Genomic DNA, 13,282 nt, shown 5'->3' with positions numbered 1-13,282 from the left:
ACATCTGTGGTTTGAAAAATAATTCACGAACCTTTGCACAATCATTCTTTGGTTAAAATTTGTGTAATTATGCAAAAGTTAGACGTTGCAGCATTTTTTTTTGCGTGAGAAAATTTGCGTAATTTATTCAAAAATTCTGCGTAATTTTATTTATAAGATTAAAGTTTACGGAAATTTTTCGTAGCAGAAATCCTGTTTTTTTTAAGGCCCAATCCTATAAATCTGAAAAATGCGTAATTTATACAAGGCCCAATCCTATAAATCTGAAAAATGCGTAAATTACGCATTTTTCAGATTTATAGGATTGGGCCTTGTATATTGTATAAAAGCACACACAAAATGAAAGAATTGTGTTTTTTTTTAAAATAGTTTAAACAGTTTTTCAAACAGTTGTATGAATATGAGTTTGTTGAACAATAAAAATGATTAAAGAAATATATTTAAAGAAGTTTTCCTAATAAGTTAAAGAAAACTCTGTATTTAAATTTTTAATATAAAGTTTTCATAAACTTATAATTTTTAAACATTAATTAGCTTGAAAAATATTAGGCATTAATTAGCGTATGGGCTATAACAAAAAATAAACTTCATTGAGTATATTTTAAATCACCAAAAGTAAATATTTTAAAACCTAAAAAAACTATAAATTAATCAATTTTTAAAAACTTCTCTTCAATTAACTATTTACTAACTTGAATATAAAATTTGTTCAAATCGCGAAAGTTAACGATTTTAAAGCAGTGAAATAAAAACACGAAGTCAAAAAAACATTGCACGAAGAAGTGTTTCGTTACGGATGTGTTTTTTTTTTTTTTTTTCTCAATAAAAATATTTCAGTCATGGATGTGTGCACTAATTTATTTTATTTTCTTAGTTCTTAATTTTGTTTTTGGTTGAACAAAAACCTTTTCACCTGTAATTATCGATTGAAAGAAACAATTTCTGTTGCATGAAGCTTTTTTAATGAGCTCTTTTTCTTTTTTTTTTAAGCTTGCAATTTTCGTCATGAAAAATTTATTTAATATCTAAAACAGTTAATAAAAGTCATTTCTTCTTATTTAATGTTTTAATAGTTGGCGTTGGTACGTATCAAAACATTAATATCTCACATAAATCCCACACAAACCCTTGCAACAGCTCATGCAAAAGTAGTCTTCAAAAACATTCTCCAAACAAACTTTATTTAGTTTGTATCACAAGGATGATCAAAAAAGGCTAGTAATCTTCTGCAGCACATAATACGATTTTCTCACTTAATAGTAAACCAAACCAAAAACTTCCAATAAAATTTAACTTCAAAAGCTACAATTTTCGATTGGCTTCAGTGATGTCATAAAATTCTTATGGTTTTTACATTCTTTAAGTTTGATAAGTCTTTTAAAAATCTAAAAATTTATTTCATATAAGAGGAATTTAAAACCATAAGACTTTTTTTTTTTTCAATATAATATTTTCTTAATATCTTAGAAATTTTTTTGAAAATAAAGGTTGAAATTGTCTTCTTAAGTTTTTATTTACTTAAAATAATCTTTTAACAAAAGTTCTTAATGCGACTCTTTTTTTTTGAAATTATTACGTAAAGGTTAAAAACCGTTTTGAATTACAAAAGTTCATGGATCTTTAATTACAAAAAGTCAAAGTAATTGTCGCGTACAATGTTTTTCATTAGAGTTTTGTTTATTTTAAAAATCTGTTTTACATTCTTGTTAACGGAAAATTACAACTATTTTACAATTTTTCGTTCAACTTAATATTCCTGTATTCTAATACCATGAAAGTATAGTTTTTCGTCCAACTCAATTTACTTATATTCTGATACCATAGAATTAAAACTAGAATGAAAGTCCATCATTGAAATGTTTGTAATCGTCCTGGTGTTAGGAATAATAAATTAACATCTTATTACTCACCCACTCATTATTTTCCCTTTAAGACAATTTTTTTTCAGATAGTAGCCTTATTTAGTAATAACTTTTTTTTCAAGACTTAAAGATATTAATTAAACAAAAAATTTAGATAACGTAGTTTTCGAGCTTTGAGTAAATCTCCTTTCGTTGGAAATTTACACTTTTGACGCTGGTTTCACTCTACAGTTGCAAAAGAAACTCTGCAGTAACAATAGATTTTTTCCTGAAGTTATGATGAACCAATGAGAAGTACAGAAAAGTTATGCGCTAATAAATCCAAAGTGAAAATGAAGCTAACACCTCATTCCAGCATTTCGCAAAAAACAGTCGTATTATAGATCAAAAATTTCACTCTACTTGCTTATTTTATAGTTGAATAAAATGATAAACGCAATGAAATAATTTTGGTAGTTCTATTTTAACTAATTTACTTTAAGTAATTACACTTGCAACTAGGTTAGTGTTATGAGTAGTTGATTACTTATTTAATTACTATTTATTAGCAAAGTCACAAATTATTCTTCGGCTACTTTTTAAAAAAAGAGTAAATAATTTTTAAAAACGTAATAAGTGTACTCAGAATTTTTTTTCTTTTAAATAAAATTTACAATTCAAAAATGCGGTAAGTACATTTTTTTAAAAAAACAATTCAAAAATGCGGTAAGTACATTTTTGATGAAAGTGAACTCACTTTAGATGCATGTTTCTATAAAGAAAGAAAAGTTCAATTGTGTTGCAAAACCGTGATAAACAGCATTTTAAAACCACTAAATGGCGTTGATTATCGTGTCTCTCTAGTCTTACATACAAAACTGAAAAGCTGTGAACAGCACTACTGTGAAATCAAGATTTTGTGCGTAACACATTTTACAATTAAGTCATTGAAATTGTTTTTAAAAGAGAAAGTGTTTTTAAAAGAAAAAGTATTTTTTAAATAATTTGACATGCAACAAAGCCATTTATTCTTATCAATCGTTAAAAGTGTATGAAATCCATACTTTCTTTTAAATTTGTATTTTGCGCTGCATAGGTTTCTTTAAAAACGCAAATGTTAGATTTTTTAATATTTCATCCTTATGCTTACGTTGTCATTTGAAAAGTCAAACACATTTCCCATGATGCATATCATACTTTTACTTATAACACAATTTATATTTTCTATTTAAATAAATGTTCAATAGTTTTTTGATACCCATATACCATGATCTTTTATTTGATACAGCATCAAAGTTAAAAATTTTTTTATTTAACTTCAAAATAAAGCAATACGAATATTTTATTTCTGCCCTAAACATTTTCCTAGATATATTTTATATCTTACATCAAAAGTTCTTTGGATCTGTGACTTAATTTAATGCATAGATTGTTCATTTGTTTGAGATCAACAGCAACAGCCTCCTTTCTAACATATTTGAATGGCTTTAAAAAGTCGGATGATGTGCTGGCATAGTCCAAGATTAGTCACTTCTCACTACTTAATTATTCTACATAAATGACAACAACATATGGAATTAATTCCACTAAAAACCAGTGCACTCTTTCTTGGAACACTATTCTAAACACATGTAGATGCTTATATTCAAAATAATAGCAGTAGCAAAGAAAATGCAAAGTCAAGTTGTTTTTTTTTGTATTTGATTATTTGATTAATAGAAAAAAAAAAAGGGTGTCAGAGATGTAACGGACATCTGATGCTATTTCCGCAAATAAAGAAACTCTGCATACTTCATTAACAGACGTTTAATGGAAGTGATTAATAAATTTGAAAACTTAATAATCTGAATTTTAGTTAAAAAATAATTTAAAGCTGTTAAAAATCCCATTAACTTTTTTATTTGTTCTCATTGAATTTCTAATTAACAAGATAAAAAAAATCATTTGTTTCCGTTTTTTACAATATATATATGTGTGTATATAATACTTGAAATTCTATATTTTCATGAAGTTTTTGCCCCAGGCCTCCGAAGAAAAGTTGGCCTACGAAAAGAAATGATTTATAATTAAGTTGTTAAATTAGAAAAAATTTAAAATCATAGTTTTCGTTTTTTTTAATTGTTATACTTTTGGTTTCAGTTTTGGTCATTCACTAGTTACAGATGAAAAATGATGGGAACATCCGAAACCGAAAGTACTGAAATTTCGATTCAGAAAACCGTAACCAAAATTTGGTTTACAAAAGTCTATCTGTTTCAGATTTGTTGAAACATTTTTCAAACAACAATTGGTTCATAAGCTGGAATGTTGGAAGTAAATCAGGTTACGTCACATGTACTGAACATTCTTCAAATCAATTTGGATTAGATTCAGCTGAGTGCTGTGTGTAAGCAATATCCTTATAAAGTATAATTTATATATTAATATGACTTAATAATATCAAACAAAACATTGAAAAATAAATCACGGTGAGGTAGTGGATGGTGGTACTAGACCGCCTACAAAGCGAACTGACTCAAATTTCCAAGGTTCATCCCCATGCCTCTGAAAGTACAGTGCTGAAAGTTTTTCTGTGCGTAGCGGTATTTATGAACATTTTAAGATTAAATTTATCTTAAAAAAAAAAAAAAAGATTTATTTAGTAGTGGAAAATATTTATTTAGTAGTATTTATTTAGTAGTTTAATGTTTTACAATATATATTTGGTTGAATAAAATATAAGTGAATGATAAAAGAATTAATATGCATTTTATGTTTTATTAATATCAAAAAATTTTTAAAAGATAGCTTGCGGTCGCAATAACAGCTTCGCGCAAATAAACGTGCTTTATCTATCTGATGTGAGTCAGACAGACAAGATTTTTCCCGGAAACATCTCGTTTGTTAAACTAATAACAGAGTCACGACAATTTCTTATAAAGCACCTTAAATACGCTGGGTATGAAAATATGTTATCACGTATACTATTGCAACTTTGTTCTTTGAGTTTTATTGAAAACGTTTCTTCGATAGAAAGATCTCTTTTTTCTTACAATTCTTGAAATTAAAAAAACTTATATAATACTATTGCAATTGGTTCAATGTTCATAAAATCTCTCGATTGTTCATAACTCCGTTCTACGCAAAAAGAAAAGTATTGGTATTAAATACAAAATATTATAATTTATTATATTTATAACAAATAATAAAATTTTATTTTTTATATAAAATCAAGAACTACTGGAGTAACGTAATATTGTTTAAGTTTGGTCACAGAGCCTTTGAACATTCATATCTCAGGAATAAAAAATCTTTTTTTTATTTTTTCGGAAAGATATAGCCCATTGCATTCTTAAATAAATTTGTTTTAAATTTGAAAAAAATTGAGTGAAAGTAGATTAAAAAAAGTAGGAAACAACATGGCCAACTATATTCACGGCCGTATATCTCACATTTTTGAGGGGAAATTAAGAGGCCGGTTTCTAATGTTTTTGACACAAAAAATTGCTCAAGTTTTATTTTAAAATCTTTTCTTCTTGAAGAATTTACTAGTTTAAAGAAATTATATTTAAAATGATCAACAAATGTGCTGCACCAAAATGTTCCTCCGGATATTTAAGCAACAAACATAAGCAAATTGCTTTATTTCATTTTCCATCAGACCAAAACTTAAATAAACTTTGGATACGATTTGTTAATCGTTCAGATTGGATTTCAACAAAGCATTCTGTTTTATGTGAACTTCATTTTGAAGATAAATATATAACTAGAGGTGATAAATGCACCCTGAATTGGCTAATGAAACCTGTTCCTTCCAAGTATCCATGTGAACTTTTGCAAAAAAAATCATCTTTACCAGTGTCAAAGACTTCTCAAAATCCTCCTAAAAAGAGAATATTCCAAGAAGATCAGTTAGATACATTCGAGAAAAATGATACATTTACAAGTTTACATGGCTTGAATGAAGCAGTAGCACCACCTGGGTTTCAATTTAAACGATTTGAAAAAGGTGTTGTATTTTATAATATTGCATTTAATGAACAGACATATTTTCCAACTATATTAGAATCAATAACAGTTGATGCAGACCTGAATGTGCATTTGCACTGCAAGGGCACATCACTTCCATTACCAAGCTGGTTGTTAAAGGACATAATGCAAAACTTGATAAAATTAGTATGCTAGAAAATTTTCCTTCTTATATTAGAAACTTTATAAGCCAAAAGGTAGGCCACCACATTCTGAAGAGATGATTCAGTATGCATTACTTCTAAGATATACTTCTTTGCAGGCATACAAACTGTTACTTAAAAAGTTCCCTTTACCATCAATATCTTTGTTAAATAAGGTTTAACAAGGAGGTGTTGATTCTTTAAAGGAGGTGTTGATTCTTTAACAAGGAGGTGTTGATTCTTTAAAACTTCTACTTGGAAAAGGAAAAATTTCTTGTGATTGTATTATCATGGTAGATGAAATGTATTTACAAAAAGAAGCACAATATCAGGGAGAAGAGTATGTTGGTGCTGATGAAGAAGGCAACTTGTACAAAGGAATAGTTGCATTCATGATAATTGAACTAAAAGAATCAATTCCTTATATTGTTCAAGCAATTCCAGAAGTTACATTTTCTGGACAATGGCTATCACAAAAAATAGCTGAAAACCTTGAAAGCCTAATAGCTGCTGGATTTACTGTGCGTGGTATAGTGCCAGACAATCGTTCCACTAATGTTAATGCATTCTCATCATTAGTTACAATGTTCAATTCTGAATCAAAATATTTTATGTGGACAATTACTAATTCTAAACAAAGACTTTCACCTAATATTATTGGCAATGCTATTGTATCAGACATGAAAATGACATTTTACCAAGCTCTGGCTGATTGGATATCAGTGGTCTCTTTCACCTGCATTCACCCTCACAAATCAAACTGCATCAGCATCTGTAGTCATTCTATATGCTCAAGCAGTGCTTGTTGAGGAACTCTTGAATGATGGATATGATTATGTAATGACATCTCATTTACAAAGTGACCCAATTGAGAGACGTTTCTCACAATATAGGCAAATGAGTGGGGGCAGATTTCTTGTAAGTTTAAGAAAAGTTGTAAATTCAGAAAGAATTTTTTCATGTCATTCCTTAATTAAAGAGTATATAAACTTTTGGGAAGAAAATCTACTACCAGATGCTCATCCTTCATTAACTATACTTGATGAACTGTTTAATAATCGAATTGAGGAAATTATAGAAAGTTCTCTTGATTGTAATAGTCAAGAAGTTGCAATAACTATAGCAGGCTATGTTGCAAAAAAATATCAAAAAAGTTCTAAATGTGAAAACTGCAAAGCATATTTGAAAACTGGGGACTGCGGTCTTGAAAATAACTCTTATCTATCTCTGTTATCACGTGGTGGACTATTTGTTCCATTCAAACAGCTTGCAGAATTTGTTTGTAGTGTGTTTGCCATTTTGGATTTAATTGAGAATGAAATCTCATCTTTATCAATTCCTGTCATTAAGTCATCAACATACATGGTACATAAACATGCACCAAAAAGTAAATTTGTTTGTGAGAATCATGGAAGTTGGGGAATTATGTATTCAACAAAAATTCTTGTTAATGTTTTTTTTAAAAACAAACATAAAATATCAAAGGATTTCCTTTCCAATGATACCTTAAAAACATTTAAAAAGAGACAAAGAAAAAAATAAAGCTAAAATTGGAAATATAAACTATATGTTATGCAAGTTGTATAGCATTTGTTTATATACTTTATTAAAATTTACCTTCTATTTGAGTTCTTTGAATTATTTCTTGAAATTTTTCTTATAGTTTAAGAATATACATGAATATAGATATATATTATAGATAAATATAATATACATAAATATAAATGTACTTTGATTTGAATAATTTTTGTGACAATCAGTTAACTTTGGTATTTTAGCGATGACTACAAATCTCCAACAAATATTACACAAATGTCTTCAAATCTTTGATAACTAATATATCTTGAATAAATACATAATGATAAACAGCGATTGCCACTTTTATATTGAAGAAATATAAGTAAATAGTTCAGGTTTGAACTGCTTTTTAATAATTAGATATTTTGTGCAGCCATTTTTTCGAACAGAAATCGGCCTCTTAATTTCCCCCTCAAAAATGTGAGATAAACGGCCGTGAATATAGTTAGCCATAGATACAATACTCAACGCAATGATATATTAAGAATAACTAGATGTCTAACTGCCGTAAATCGGCATAAGAAAAAGTGAAGCAAAAATCGGCCATTATAGGGGGCAAAATCTTTACGCTATTTATCAAATTTGCCCCCCATAATGGCCGATTTTTGCTTCAAAAAATACGCGGAAGTTAGACATCTAGTTATTTTTAATATATCATTGACTCAACGTCGTTAATGCATGTTCTCAAACTTTTTTGTCTTGCTTGCAAACATATTTTTTTTCCGGTCTGCAACATTTGTTTATAAACAATATGATATGTTAAGTTTTAAAGAATATCTATAGATATTGTTTAAAACTTAACATAACTTTTGCGATGGAGTAAGAAAATATGTATACATATTTTCTACAAGAAAATAGTAAGTAAATTTATATTCTGCCCGCTATTTTACATGTTTACTTTAATCTTTGGTAATTTAAAGACCGGAATTCTAGTTAAATTGTTTTATGGCATTGTGAAATAGGGGTGGTTCATATCACAGTAATGTTTAAATTTTGAGCTTAGACTTTTAAATAAATCTAAAGAGGTTTAACTTTAAAAGTCTAACTAGTCGTATGTTAATTTGTGTGTTCTTCACACTCATATTAACAAAAACTTTCATATAAAATGGAAAAAACAGATCTTAAACTTGAAATAACTAAATCTTTTCGACCTTTATATGTTTGTAGACATATGACTACTTAAAACTTGTTTGAAAAAGTTGTTTTCTCAATTTAATGTTTTCTCAATTTAATGTTTTATCTTCATTAAAAAAATACAGTGAAACATGACTTTTTTGTAAAAACGCAAAATTCGTGTATTTTCCAGAACATGCATTAACGGCGTTGAGTAGTTCAGTTCAAATGAAAATAAAATCTCAAAAGTTCAGTCACTTTACAAAAGTCACAAATTTATTGTTAAAACTAGTTTTTACATGTTATTTTGTAGTAGAATCATAATACAAAACTAGTTAATACCATAAAAAATAATAAACTTTTTAATTTCAAAAAGGAATTTTTTTACTTCTAAGCTTATTTGCATTTCTTGCACATATCATCCACCCAAGTAGATGTAAAATTACTTTAAACTTTCAGTGTTTACTTTTTTTTTCGTTTTCAAAACTCCAGGTGACTTAATTATACTAATAGTAATTCCATTATTTCACTCTCTTTTTTTTTTCACTCATTTTTTTCACACATTATTTCACTTTGTTTATTTGAAAATTCAATTCTACGCATGATTGTATAGGTGTTAGTTTGCAAACGATTTATTAATGCACGAGCCATCCAATATGAGCGAAGTTAAATTACTTTCAAATTTCATTTATTTCTAAAAAAAGTAGTTAAAATCGAAAAAGAACTTTTTTTTGCAAATTTGTTTATTCTAGAAATAGAAAAATAGTTTCGGTTTTTTATTATAGCATTAAGAATTATATTATCAGATATTATAAGTAGGTAGATATTGCAGTTATTTAATAGTTAATAAATATCAAAATTTACTGCTAAATATCTAAGTCCATGTCTTCAAAATAGTCAATAAGAGAACCTTTATTTAAATCCATGAAATTTGATTCCTCAGTTGTAGCGTCCCAATAAGCTTCTTGTTCATAATTTTTAAATAATAGGAAACTTTTGACAGCTTCTAATACCTGTCTAATCCTTTTCATTCTCACATCCAATTTTGTAGAAGACACTATAGGGTCCGATGAACCTAATGCTCGATTAAATACATCGAGCAAATTACTTTTACGAGAACAATTTCGAGAATGATATCTTCAATTCTGCCTATAGTACTTATTACAAGATTCAGCTCCCTCTTCACCAAAAAAATCCAGGTGATAATGGTAGTGTCATAATAATGTTTTTTGAATGACAAAGAATTTTATAAAGAGAGACGTGCATGTTGAACCATTTATACTTACTAATAAATAAGGAATATTTAACATGGCAGAAGAACCCAAATTTTTCAAAGTCCAAATGTTCGTGAAAATTAAGGGCAGCAAGAGTTTTTACTTAAAAACGAATTATACTTAAATAAATATTTTGTGCATGTAAGCTTTCAGAAATAATATTTAATGCAAATTATAAAGATGATCACATGTATGTATTAGCAAGGCCGAAGACAACTTTTTTTGATGTTTGAGCTAAGCAACTTTGAAAGATTAAGAAAACTCCAGATTTAAGTATGTTCATATATATAAGGAATGAGGGTGCTACGCAAAAAATTGCGGTGATTGGAGACTGGGAACAACAAAACCCCCAAAACGTTAGCCCCCCAGCCCCAAATATGAGGGCAATGAGTCAAATTTGTTATTATTTTTTTTAATTTTAAACTTTATTTGTATTTATCGACAAATTTCAAATTTGATTCAATAATCTCTTTTTGATCGGCTTTAATGACTTTATAAAGTTTCTACCCCCCTCAAATTGAGGTTTTTGTGAAGTTCCATCATTCTGTTTGAAATTCTATAACTCTCAAACGGAAATTTTGAGAGGTATATAACCTTAACCTTTTTGAAACCCGGAGTATTCACCTTTCATTTGGTACCAAAATAATTGATACTTTTTGATACTTATAAAGAATGCGGGTCTTGTAAAGCCAAAAATATGGCTATAACCCCAAATTCTGTATCTCTAAATATTTCTTAAAATGTTTTATACGTGGAGAAATATAGATCTGATCAGTTGCAACCTATTGCTAAGAATCACATTTGTAACAATTAAATATGTGTTGTGGGAAAAGCTTCTTTTTATTTGCGCAAATTTTTTGCAAGAAATATCAGAAATTTTCTTTTTTTTTTTAAATTGATAAATATAAATTTCGATAACCTACAATATCAATACCGTGAAAGATATTTTCAAAGTTCGTTTAGCTACAAATTTCTATAATCACTAGTTAATAAAAAATCATATCTAAATTGAAAATTAAAAAATTGTAATTTTTGATTTTTGTGATCAATTTTTATTATTTTATCCCATAGTGCACCGAACGAAATTGTCGACTGATGAAAGCGGTCTTAGCACTCATTTTAAAAAGAAAAAAATAACTTGCAAAGAGGAATTAAAATTCCCGTAATAATTACTTCTGGATCCAATAAGAACAGTTTACAATAATCTGTTATCAACAACTTCAGCTGCAGGAATGAAATTCAATCCTTTTACTTTATATGCTGGAAAGCACTTATGAATAAGATGTTGACTTAGTTAATGCATTACTAATTTATGGTTATTGACCCATTATTCGTATATGCTGCAGTCCCTTGATATTTATGTCTTTCGATAAGTCAAATCTGTGTGGCATGAAATTCTTGCTGATTTTTACAAATATTCAAAGAAGAAGGTAGTGGGGAAGTCCAGTTTTCCTTATTTAATAAACAAACTTTACAAAGTTTTCTTTAGGCAAGCTCATTTAGAGCAGGGTTTTGCCAAAGCAGGATTAGTTAATTCATCTGCAATAGAATCTGACAAATTGATCCCTATCAAAATCTAAGAAAGAATTCTTTTGGAAACAGATGGTGAATGTGATGGCTGAAGACATTAACAATATTAATCGAGACTTAAAGACATTAGTGGTTGTATTGATGCTGAGAGCAATTCAAAATTTTTGTTTGCTAAAGGACTATCTAATAGTACTGACACAAGGTGATGATTTAAAGATGATTTATAGCATCTACAGATGATGATTTTAAAAAATTATAAAAAACTATTTGAACAGGAAGTTTCACTAGAAATGATCTTGTATGAAAAAAAGTCAAATAACAGCTAATGTTGATAAAATATTCATGCATGTGAAAGTAAGACAAGCAACAACAACAAAAAGATGCTACAGATATGAATGCCAAACATCAGAAGAAGCAATTGAAAGATTAAAAATTTAATAATTGAGAAGAAAGAAGCTGAAACCAAAGAAGTAACAGGTTGATCAATGATGAAATAAAAAAAACAAACCATACATTTACGCATACTGGTCATTCAACAGAATCTTTTTTTCTGACTTCAACGTGAAGATTGGATTGTTTTTCAGAAGTTGTGATTTATAATTTGATTTGGTGATAGTATATTGTTCAGTAACATACTAAAAATACTTAAAAAGTATTTATAGAGAAAAAAGATTGCAGATCAAAAGACATTTAACACCTTTGTAACCAGAAACCATAAACACAAGTTTACTAAAGGTGAACTCATGAGAAAGTCATTTTGAATATAGCTCTAGTATTGCTATCTTATATATCAACTATAGTGTTTTATTTCATGGTCACATGTAATGTTAAAACTTCTAGTTATTGAGTTTTTACTTTGAGCACTTTTTTTAAAACATTATTTTAAAACTTCAAAAGTAGTTCAGCTTACTCTAGTTTCGTCTGCAGTTTTTTGTTTAACTTATATTCATATTTGAAAAAACAAATTAACTGCTTACAAATAAGTTTATAGGTATGAAAAATTCTTTTATTAATTTCTTTTTAATCATTGATAGTTTAATAAGTTTCTTGTTTACACCAACGACACTGTGATTTCAAAATATTTTAGATAAGTTATGGTGCTTTTTTTTTTTTTATGTCACTAAAATGTTTTCAAATTTTATTTTTACAAAGTGTTTAATTAACTTTTGGTGTTATCTTTGATATCATATATTGAGGGTGTGAACTTGACATGTAGAACTTTTAGTAGCTATTTGGATATTTAGCCAGCAACTGTCACATCTTTGTCATCTTTAGAATATTAGCACTGTCAAAGCTCAGTGATTAAAAAATTCATGTTTTCTTTTTTCGCTAAAAGTGAATCTTAAAATTCTAGTGGAAGGTTTTCTTCCTAAAAATTAATTATTAATAAAAAGATAAATGAATATAAAAAAATAAAAAAAATCCTTTAAAAGGAAACTTTAACTGTTAAAGAAATGTAATATTATTACTTTTTTCCAGATTGAAATTTGGCAGCTCTGTTTTAAGTGACTTTTTGATAATTAATTTTTCATAAATTTGATTAAATAAATCTTCCACATGAAATAACCTACTGGAAGTTCTACTAACTCTGAAAAAAATCAAATCAAAAAGCGAAGGAAATACTTTTTTCCGTTTTAAAAGTTATTTTTTTTCAATCTTTTTAATTATACTGTAGTCTTGAAATGAGATCTTAGATGATAAAAAAAATATTATTTCCTTTGACAGATACCTGTCTGCCAATGAACCATTTTTAAATTTTTTCCTTAAAATTGATAATTTGTTATTTTGTCAAATT

At 27.7% G+C, this 13,282-nt stretch overlaps 1 long non-coding RNA gene across 1 annotated transcript; it reads left to right on the top strand.

Moving 5' to 3' along the window:
- Window positions 1-736: 736 nt before the first annotated feature.
- Window positions 737-12,384, top strand: LOC149893615 (uncharacterized). The gene is made up of 2 exons (XR_016444755.1): window positions 737-4,227; window positions 11,029-12,384. It is a non-coding gene; the product is annotated as an uncharacterized LOC149893615 (long non-coding RNA).
- The last annotated feature ends 898 nt before the right edge of the window (window positions 12,385-13,282 follow it).

This window comes from Hydra viridissima, unplaced genomic scaffold (assembly GCF_058129835.1).
Source record: "Hydra viridissima isolate aposymbiotic clone 2 unplaced genomic scaffold, HvirCarnegie_v1 scaffold_1, whole genome shotgun sequence".
Taxonomy (NCBI): domain Eukaryota; kingdom Metazoa; phylum Cnidaria; class Hydrozoa; order Anthoathecata; family Hydridae; genus Hydra; species Hydra viridissima.
Note: the sequence above shows the minus strand (reverse complement) of the source record. Positions and strands in the feature narration are given on the sequence as shown.